Source organism: Panthera onca, chromosome A2 (assembly GCF_046562875.1).
Source record: "Panthera onca isolate mPanOnc1 chromosome A2, mPanOnc1 haplotype 2, whole genome shotgun sequence".
NCBI lineage: Eukaryota > Metazoa > Chordata > Mammalia > Carnivora > Felidae > Panthera > Panthera onca.
Genome location: NC_138340.1, coordinates 48,548,915 through 48,559,314, shown reverse-complemented (window position 1 = coordinate 48,559,314; position 10,400 = coordinate 48,548,915). Strand labels below are relative to the sequence as shown.

Below are 10,400 nucleotides of genomic sequence, written 5' to 3'. Positions count from 1 at the left end.
AGAGAAAGGGAAAGAAGATCTGAAATAGACTGTGCTGACAGCAGCAAGCTGACACAAGGCTTGAACTCACAAACCATGAGGTCATGACCTGAGCTGAAGTTGGAAGCTCAACTGACTGAGCCACCCAGGTGCCCCAGAAGTTTCACAATTTACTATTGTAACAATGAAAGAGAATGTTTCTTTTTCTATGCCTCTCATGGATGAATGGAAAAAGGCGGTCAATGCAGCTTTCTATGTTTCTATGTTGTAAGTAGAGCTTGGCATCTTTTCAAGTATTCAAAAGCCATAATTTATTTTTCTGTAAACATTTTTTCATCCTACACCTATTTTTTCCCATTGGTTTGTTTCCCAATACATAAAAAAATCTTTATGTAGTAAAAATGAATGTTATCTGTATTTATGCTATTTGTTGGAAATATCTTTTCGTAGTTTGTACTCTTGCCTTTTAACACTGCTAATGGAGTTTCTTCTGTTTTTCTAGGCAAAATGTTGATATAGTTGAATGTATCAATTTTGGGGTATGGTTTTTACCACTTAAGCCATTCTAAGAAAAGTCTGCCTCACTCCAAAACAATAACACTTCCGTGTTTGCATCAAGTATAACCACATTTTCATTTATATCTTTTTTATATTTCACCCAGTATTCTCCATGGTATTTATCAAATGATCTATCTTTTCTTCCTTGATATATGCTCCATTTTTGAAATACAAAAAAATCCCTATTTATATGGGTTTATATGTGAACTCTATTCTGTTCCAATAATTCATCTGACATTACTTCAGGTGGATAATATCTATAGTATGATTTGGAGAGTTGATTGTCATATCTTTCTAGTCTTTTTTTTTTTAGAACTTTTCTATTATCTAATGACTATTTTCCAATATGATCTACAGAATCTGTTTAATTCCAAAGGGAAAAACATCCTGTTGTTACTTTTACTGGATTTGCATTAAATGTATAGATTAATTTAGGGCAAATTGAAATCCTCACTGCATAGAGTCCACCTACTCAGGATCAGTATGCTTTTCCCTCCACTCAAGTTTCCTTTTAGGTATCACTAACATTTATAGTTTCTTCAAAAAATATACCTTCAATAGTTTTTGGTTTATCCATAGTTATTTCATCTTTCAATTTCTATTAGAAGTAGGATCTCTTCTGCCACTTTAAAATACAGCTGTTTGCATACAGCAAGTCTACTGATTTTTTAATATTAATTTTGTAATTTTCTGTATTCTCTCATTTGGTATAAGTTCCCAGCTGATTTTCTTATGTTTTTCAGGCATGTTGTATTTCTTGTCCTCTTCTTTCCAATTTTTAATGCCACAATGATACTTCTAAACAGAACCATCCTTGTTTATATCTTAAGTTCCAGAAAAAGTTACAGTATTTTCCAATTAGGCTAAATATAGACTTTGGGGGAATATACAGTTGCAAATACTAATTCTATCTTTTGACTTGCATATTCAAAGCATTTTGATTTTCATTCCACCTGTATACAATGTAAATGTTTAAGATTATATATTTTTCTCTGAGCACTCTTTTAGTTGCATCTCATACATTCTATATGTATTACTTTCCTTATCATTTTTTATATATACTGAATTTTTTACTTTGATTTCTTTGCTAAACCAACATTAAGGTAATATGCTCACCTGATCTCTTTCTCTTCATTCATCTCTATCATATTCTTGCCAGTTATCCTTGATTTTTTTTTCCTCTCTCTCCCCCTCGCTCTTTCATTTATTTTACCAGGTTGTCAGGCATGATTTACAATTTTGATCTTAATTTCTAGTTTTGTTGCATTGGAATTACAGTTGTCTGTAATATTTTGTCATTTATTCTTTTAGTAAGTAATTTAATTGGCACTAGGATACTAGGTACTATCTCTTTCAGGGTATAGATGTTGATATATTTAAATTACATCTACTTCATCTACTTAAATTTGTCATTTATTTTTCTGTGAACTCACCTTTGGTATACTTGATCTTCCTTGGCCTGAGATAAATAATTGATTGTTTCCTATGACCAATGTGTTTTTCCTAATTTTCCACTGAACTGCTGTACTTTTTATGAATTGTATTAATCAGAATTTTGTTTCCCCGGTGTATTCCTAGGGCTGCCGCCGTAACAAAGGACCACAATGTGGTCATTTAGAACAAAATGACTGTATTGCCTTTCAGTTTGGGAGTTTAGAAGTCCAAAATCAAGGTGTCAACAGAGCCACTCTTTCTCTGAAGACTCTAGGAGAGGGTGCTTCCTTGATTCTTTCCAACTTCTCACGGTTGCTGGTAATTTTTGTTTGTGGTTTGGTTTATGACAGTTTAACTCCAACCTCTGCCCTCCATCTTCACATATCCATCTTCCCTCTGTATAGCTCTGTCCAAACTTCTCTCTTTTAAGAACCCAGTCATGGGATTAGAGCTCATCCTAATCCAGTAGGACCTCATCCTAACTTGATTACATTTAAAAGACCTTATTTCCCATGAGTAAGGTCACATTCACAGGTACAGGGATTAGGACTTTAACGTCTTCCATAGGAACACAGTTCAACCTACATCATCTTTATTATGCAATGCTTTTCAAAGTTGTGATTTATATTTGTCTGTATTAAGAGCATAAATATTGTATTATATGTGTGGGCTCAGTATGCTGTTACAGTCCTTTTATTTTTAATCTTTCTGCTTTGGATTTATCACACACATACAGTACTGTTTTGCTTGTGCTTTGTAATACAGACTAAGACTCTTTCCTTTCAATAAGTGTATCCCATTTATATTATATTATTTATATTCATTCCAGCATCATATTTTATGATATGTTTCCTCTTTTATTGCTTTATTTTTTCTGTGTTCTGTATATTTCTTTGCTTTGTTGTGCGTGACTTGGGTAGCATACTATGTTTTGGAAATTTTCTTTTCTCTTTTGGGTCATTTTAATGTTTTATTTTATATCTAAAACATTATTTTGTACACTTGATCTCCTATTTTGTAGACACTAGAAACAATGATGGATTGATATATCTAATTCCTTTTTTCCAACACCAGTTTAGTAGGTATTGCTATAATCATTAGTTCTTCTAATGCTTACTCTATGCCTTAAACTATACTCAAATACCAAGTGTTACCAGCTATAAACCCATTAGAGAAATGGACAATTTGGGTCTGTAACAAAGTGCTGTGTTTTAAAGCACATGTCAGTAATTGTATATGAGAGTATACACTGTTATACACAAATTAAATGATCAAAGTACAACTTTTCAACGTTCAAAACAGAATAAACTTCCCAGCAAAAGCAGTACCTTGCTGACATTCTTAACCTTAGTATTCCTCTTCCTCTTCACTCTCTCTTTCAACAGAATCCACATCAAACTCTTCAGAATCCTTTGTCAATGGCAGCCATGTCTTCACGAGCCTCAAAAAACTCCTTCCTCCATGCTCTCAACCACATACCAATGAGCAAAGGCACATTTAGCATACATCAGGCCAAATCTGTGGTCTAGGTGAGCCCAGGCCTCAGCAATGGCTATGGCTTTGCCCAGCATGCACACAGCTCACTCTCCAGACCTTCAGGTCTCTAAGTACCACAGTGGGAGGCTGTTATTTAATGCTGACTTTGAAGCCAGTGGAGCACAAGCCTACAAACTGGATGGTATGCATGGTCTTGATGGTGACAGTGGCAGCACTGACACCTCTGGGAACCACACTGCCATGGTACAACAGGCAGCAAGCCATGTATTTACCATGGCAAGAGTCAAATTTTGCCATCTGGTTGGCTGAGTCAAAGCATGTACTGGTAGGCTTTTCATGGTACAGAAAACTGTTCATGGTAGGCTTTCTCAGCAGAGATGACAGGAGCATATGTGGCCAGAGGGAATGGATACAGTGATAGGGTACCAGGGTAGTCTGGAATCCTGTCTGATCAGCATTCAGGGCTCCATCAAATCTGAGGGAAGCAGTGATGAAGAACACAATTTGACATATCAACCTAATTCGGTTAGTATAGGTTAGGCATTCAATACTGAGGTTTCTATCACAGATGTCCTAGATGACCTTGTTGTCTACCATGAAGCCACAGAGTGCTTCAGGGTGGTGTGGGTAGTGAGGACAGAGTAATAGGGCTCAACAACAGCTGTGGAAATCTGGGGGTGGGGGAGCGCTGGGTAAATGGAGAACTCCAGCTTGGACTTCTTGCCATAATCAACAAAGAAAAATTCCATCAGCAAGGAGGTGAACCTTGAACCAGCGCCCCCTCTAAAGCTGTGGAAAACCAAGAAGCCCTGAAGACCTGTGCACTGGTCAGCTAGTTTCCAAATTCACACCCAGACAAGGTCAGTGATCTCCTTGCCAATGGTGTAGCACCCTTGGACATAGTTGCCGGCAGCATCTTCCTCACCTGTGATGAGCTGCTCAGGGTGGAAAAGCTGGCAGTAAGTGGCAGTGCAAACTTCATCAATAGCTGTGGGTTCCAGGTCTACAAACACTGCACTGAGCACATGATTGCTAGCACCTGTCTCACTGAATAAGGTGTTGAAGGAGTCATCTCCCCCAATGGTCTTGTCACTTGGCAACTGACCCTTGGGCTGGATGCCATCCATGTTCCAGGCAACAGAGCTCCCAGGAGGCGTTGCCAATCTGGTTGCTGCTTTGGAGCTGCCAAGCAGATGGTGGACAGAAAGAGGAGAGGTGGTTGCTTCTTACAGCAAGACTCAGGTGGTCAATAGAAGAGAATCTGCTAAATGATATTTTTAAACTTCTGTTTACAAAAGATGAAAAAATCAATATTCTTACATAACTGTCTAATTTCCGTCCGAACTTTTACCAGTCACGTTGTTTCTTTGTTGTCATTCTATTCACATTATATACTGAAACTGATTCAAAGGGTTATTCTTTACTTAGTTTTAAAGTTAATTGCATTTTTATGCTCACTTCTGGTTTTTTGTTTTCTTTTGTTTATTTTTGCTACATATCTCTATTCAGTTGATGTCCAGCTGAGGTTTAATCCTTTAACAGTCTTTTCAGCATAGATTTATAGGAAATAAATTCTCATAGTACCTGTAAGTATCTACTCTTGCCTTTCTATTGAAACAATTTGTCTAGATATAACGTTTTTCTCAACTTTATTTCCTGGATGATTGTGCATTTATCCAAACACTGTTTTTTAATGATGTATATTGTTGGGAACTTTAAGGATAGCCTGATATTTTTCCCTTATAAATTATCTGACTTTTGCCAGAATGCTCAAAGAATTATATACTTATCTTTAAAAGTCATAACTTTACTAGGTTGTATTTCAATTTTAAACATACCTTAAACTCGTTTTTCTTTAGTCATCATGTGCTTTCCAATCTTTACTTCTAGACTGTATTCTTAAATGGTATTTTAGAATAGGTTTTCAGTTTCCACCTTGATAGGAGGTTTTTATTCAAGGATACAAAATGTGTACTGACACTCCTTTATCTGTTTTTGGTATCCTTTTTTTTTTTCCTTATTAAATCCATTATCAGTTTCTACTCTATGTGTTTACTTTCTTTAGCGTGTCTTGTCTTCTATATTTGTATTGTGTTTTAAAAAGTCCCTGAAGTCTTATTAGTTTGATTTTGTTTTGCTTTCAGATAGTGTCTTAATTTCTGAGATAGTTTTATTTTTCACTTATTTCCTGAGCTCTGCCAACTCAGTTTTCACCTGTTTCTGTTGGGCATAATTATAATTTCTTCCTAGAAATCATCTATGCATCAACTTACTTTTAATCTAGGATTGTTTCTTTAAATTTTTCTGGGTTCATAGCAATAACTTTGGTTGCAATATTTTGCAACTCATGGGATTTTGCCATCCCAATGGCAACATTTTCCTGAAGTATGTTCTCTTTTTGCCTTTTGCTTTTCTATATCCATTCTTCCTTTTCTCTAACCTCCCCCACAACCTACACCTGCTCCTTATAATATCTTTATACAGATATTCCTTTTACAATATTGCTTACTTTTAATTAGATGAGTCTTAGTAGCAACCTGTGCATTTCAGTCATTTGTTACAAAGTATTGCTATTTGGGCCCCTCTGTATCTTCTCAACTTTTGCTGCATTCTGCTCCAAGAGTGACCCTCTCCTGGCACCCCATCAGATCCTTTCTTCCCATGGCACTCCTTCCTAACCATTTATGATTTTTGTGATTTGAAGTGTTCAGGTATCTATTAGTTTGTTTTTTGTTAGTGTCTTTTGTTTTCAGAGTTGTTCCAGATAAAAAAGAATAGAGGTATCCTCATTCTGCCAGCCTATACATTATCTTATTGATGTTCTATGTCAAATGCCCAACACATATTACTGAGTACCTTCGCTGCTGATAGCAGAGCAGTAGGAAAAAAACAAAACCAACAAATGAACACAACTGACACATATCCCTTATCCCTGCCCCAATGAACTAAGAATAACTAATTAATACAAATAAATCAATCATTTAATTACATAGTGCCCTCTGCCCTGCATGTATTTCATTTGGCTTGCATAAAATATAATTTCAGTGGAGAAAGATTTGCAAACACACCCATACAATGACTATTCTATCAAAAATACATTAATAACTTTCAAATTAATGTCCTTGAGTCTAATTTCACCCCCCCCAATCCATCGTTGAAATAACAGCCAGAAATATATTATCATACAGCTTGTTTATCTGTGTAAAATACATTTAAAATAATTATCAAAACTGTGTTATTTCTTCCTGAGGAAGAATAATAAAATAGAAGTTGAGGAATAAATAATGTTTTTTTTAAAAGAAATATATTCAAGCATCTTATATTTAAATGGTTGTAATATATATCTTCTAGTTTTTTTCATACCATGTATTAATGGACTTTATTGATGTGTCACCTGTAAAAGCTCCAGGATACAAAACCCTAGTTTAGATTTCCCTATGATGACTTCACAAATGTTTGTTTGCCTATTATTTTAATTTTACTGCCAGTTAAAGGGCTGGCTGGAATTCAGATTGTGAGTTGAACTACCTGGCCTCATCTAGAAATTTCCTTGTAGTTCCATGAACTCGGTTTTGCCATTGGCTTTCATGGGGATCAAGCCTGAATCAACCACCTGGGATGCAAGTAAATGTCTCTGGTAATTCAACCTTAGTAATGTCCCTCTGCTTTTCTCCTTTTAAAGAACACTGGAGGTGACTTTTGTTTGTTTGCTTTTATTTTTGAAACTAGTACAGCACTAGTGATTCTTAAAATTCAATTCCTTTTCTAATAAAATTAAAAAAAAGAAAAACGCATGGAAGTTATTTTTGACAGAGAATGAAGCTATTTGGAAGTATGCCCTGGAGAGAAGATGATAGAAAATTTCCCCCACACTAAACCTGAAATTTTTACATAAATAAACTTCGGGCAATTTAATTTTTTTTTCTGTTGACTTGCATTATCATCATGCTAGGCTAACAGGAGGCTAATAATAATGGTGGTGGGGTTTATTTTTTTATTTCATTTAAAATTTTTATTTATGTTATTTCATGTTTTTAAATAAGATTTTATTATTTTCAGTGCTAACACTAATTATCATATTACATGCCATACAAACATTGTTTCATCCAGTCTCACAATGAAAATAACCTCATTTTAGAGATTAAAAAAAGTCACAGCTTACAGGAAACAAATAACTTATTCAAAGTTGTATAGTTACAGTTAGTAATGGCAGAACCAAAGTCCAAATCCAGGTTTGTCAAATACCCAACCCCACACTCCCAACCTTTACCTTATACCACCTCTGTTCTAGTCCCAGACATTGTCACTCTGGAAACTGGGGAGGCATATGAATGCTTGGGCCCCATTTCTAGCATTTCTGACTTGGCAGGATGGGGAGGGAGCCCATTTGTCTGTGACCTCCACGTAATTCTCTTCTGTATCACTGCTTTAGGAAATATCTTTATTGAACTAAACACTATAATTTAAAAAGTTTCATATTGTTTCTACACATGAGTTCATTTTTCAACTAAGTTTAAAATGGTCTTTAAAATATAAGACAAGACAAATTTTAAAAATCTCAAAAAAAATATTCCCTTTAACCTCACCACTCAAAGACAGCTATTTTTCATATTTTGATATGTTTTCTTCTTTTTAGGTATAAGTATATATTTTTTATTGTTTCTTTTATGCCATCTACAATAATGTTCTAGATAAGACATTTTTGATTTCTGTATTTAATGTTGTAGTATAAGTAGTTGTATGATAACTATGGTCCTTATAAAGCTTGCGTCAGGGTTTTCTAGTTGTTAAGAAAACATGAATCCAATTGGAATTGGTTTTTATAAAAGTGAGAATTTATTGGTTAATGTACTGTACCACAGAAAGAACAGAGTGAAACTGATTCAGTGACAAAACACCATCAGATTTGCTGTCTTTGTTTTTCGTTATTTTCTCTTCCCCCTGAATTTTTCTCACACTGCTTCTTGCTATGTTTTGAATTTGCCTCTCAGACTTCCTATTCCCATGATTTCCATGTGGTCAGAACTACAGGCTCCCATCTTAAGAGCTCAATGCTCAAAACAGAAATTTCCTGTGCTTATTTTGATATGGAAACCTATTTTGGCCTTTGTCTTGGGTCAGGTGTCCATCTCTTACGCCAGCTGGCATAATCAGTAAAAGTAAAGTTTTATGATTCATGTAACTTGGTCCCATGCCTACTTTTGAAGCTGGGAGATAATGTTCTACAACATAACCACAAAATGGAGGTCAACTTACTGTTTAACTTTTTCCACATGGAAAATATATATATGTTGCCAGAAATGAAATTGATAAACCAAAGTTTAAGGATTTGATATAGTTTTCTTAATTGCTTACGACAAATACTTTACTACTTTACATTGCTACAATCACTGCTTAAAAGCACCATGTTTACCATATACATGGTAATTACATTAACAGCTTAATGTAAATCATCTGGGTATATGTACTACAAAAATAATTTCTAGTCATTAGGGCAGACAAAATATTTAAAAGACTATGAAGTTTAGTTATTAGATGATTCCCATGTGTATTTTGTTTATGGATTTTTACATACATGATTATTTTTCCTGAAATTTAAAAACTAAAGGTATATGAATTATTCATTAGTGACATTATTTCATCTAGCTTAAGCAAAGTTCAATTGTGTAGTAGAAAATTGTTTCTCAAATTTTAAGTATTTTGTGTTATTTATCTTGTAGTATGTTTTATGTTACAGTATGACTTTGTGTCATATGTGACAATGTATATAACACAGACAAAGATGACCACACAAAAAAGAGATGAGTCTGCTAGAAAAAAAAAGATATAAGAATATAAAGGCACTTGGTAAAATTCAGATAAATTAAAAATATCAACAGATGCTCACACTGTCAAAAACAAACAACAAAAATGTAATTTTTCTGTTCTGCCATAAATTTGTTAGGAGTCTGTGTTACCTAACTTACATATAGTGCTCATAGGAAATTATGTAATATACATATCTAACATGTAGATCAATATCTGTGTATTAATAACCAGTCAAAGTAAGTAGGGCTGTGGAAAATTTGGGGGATATAGGAAAATTCAAGATAGACCTAGTGCAGTAAACAAAAGCAAATTAAAATATATGTGGAAATCGTGGTAGAGGAACAAAAGAACTGACTTCAAAAAAGCTTTCATTCTCCAAATGTTAGCAATGAAAAACATTAAGTATTTAATTATTATAATCAACTGAAAATTAATCAAAGCTGTATAAAGCTTCTATGATAATGCACAAGAGAAAATAGTTTCAAATGTAACTCACACACGAGTTTCCAAGAATTTTCACACACACTTAAATTGCAACTAAATTACATGAGTTCTACACCCAGGTTGTTTTGGTCAAAACTTAAGTTGGCAGTTAAAGATGGCTTAGTTTCAAAATCATAGAATTCAAAATATAAATAAAGAAGTTATAAATGATGAAATAAAAGTGTACTGAAATACCACAACAGTTGGTATTTAAAAAAAATTTTAATGTTTATTTTTCAGAGAGAGAGAGAGAGAGAGAGAGAGAACATGAACGGGGGAGGGGCAGAGAGAGAAGGGAAAAAAAAGAATCTGAAGGAGGCTCCAGGCTCCGAGCTGTCAGCACAGAGCCCAACACAGGCCTCGAACTCACAAACAGTGAGATCATGACCTGATTCGAAATCGGATGGTTAATCAACTGAGCCACTCAGGTACCCCAATAGCATTTGATATTTTAAATAAAAACTCATAGATGTCATTCACAAATAAGTAATCTTAACATGAAGATTAAAAATTGCTGAACAACCATCAATAGAAAAATACACAACAAAACACTAAAATCAACTGGGAAATAGGTTATTCATACAAATGTGTGTACACACACACATTGCTTCAGGATATTTCTTCAGCACTACTAATTCCTA

General features: G+C 34.4%; 1 pseudogene; it reads right to left on the bottom strand.

Annotated features, from left to right (window-relative positions):
• Nucleotides 1-3,318: 3,318 nt before the first annotated feature.
• LOC145712966 (tubulin alpha chain pseudogene) overlaps nucleotides 3,319-10,400 on the bottom strand; it is a 188,176-nt pseudogene continuing 181,094 nt past the window's right edge.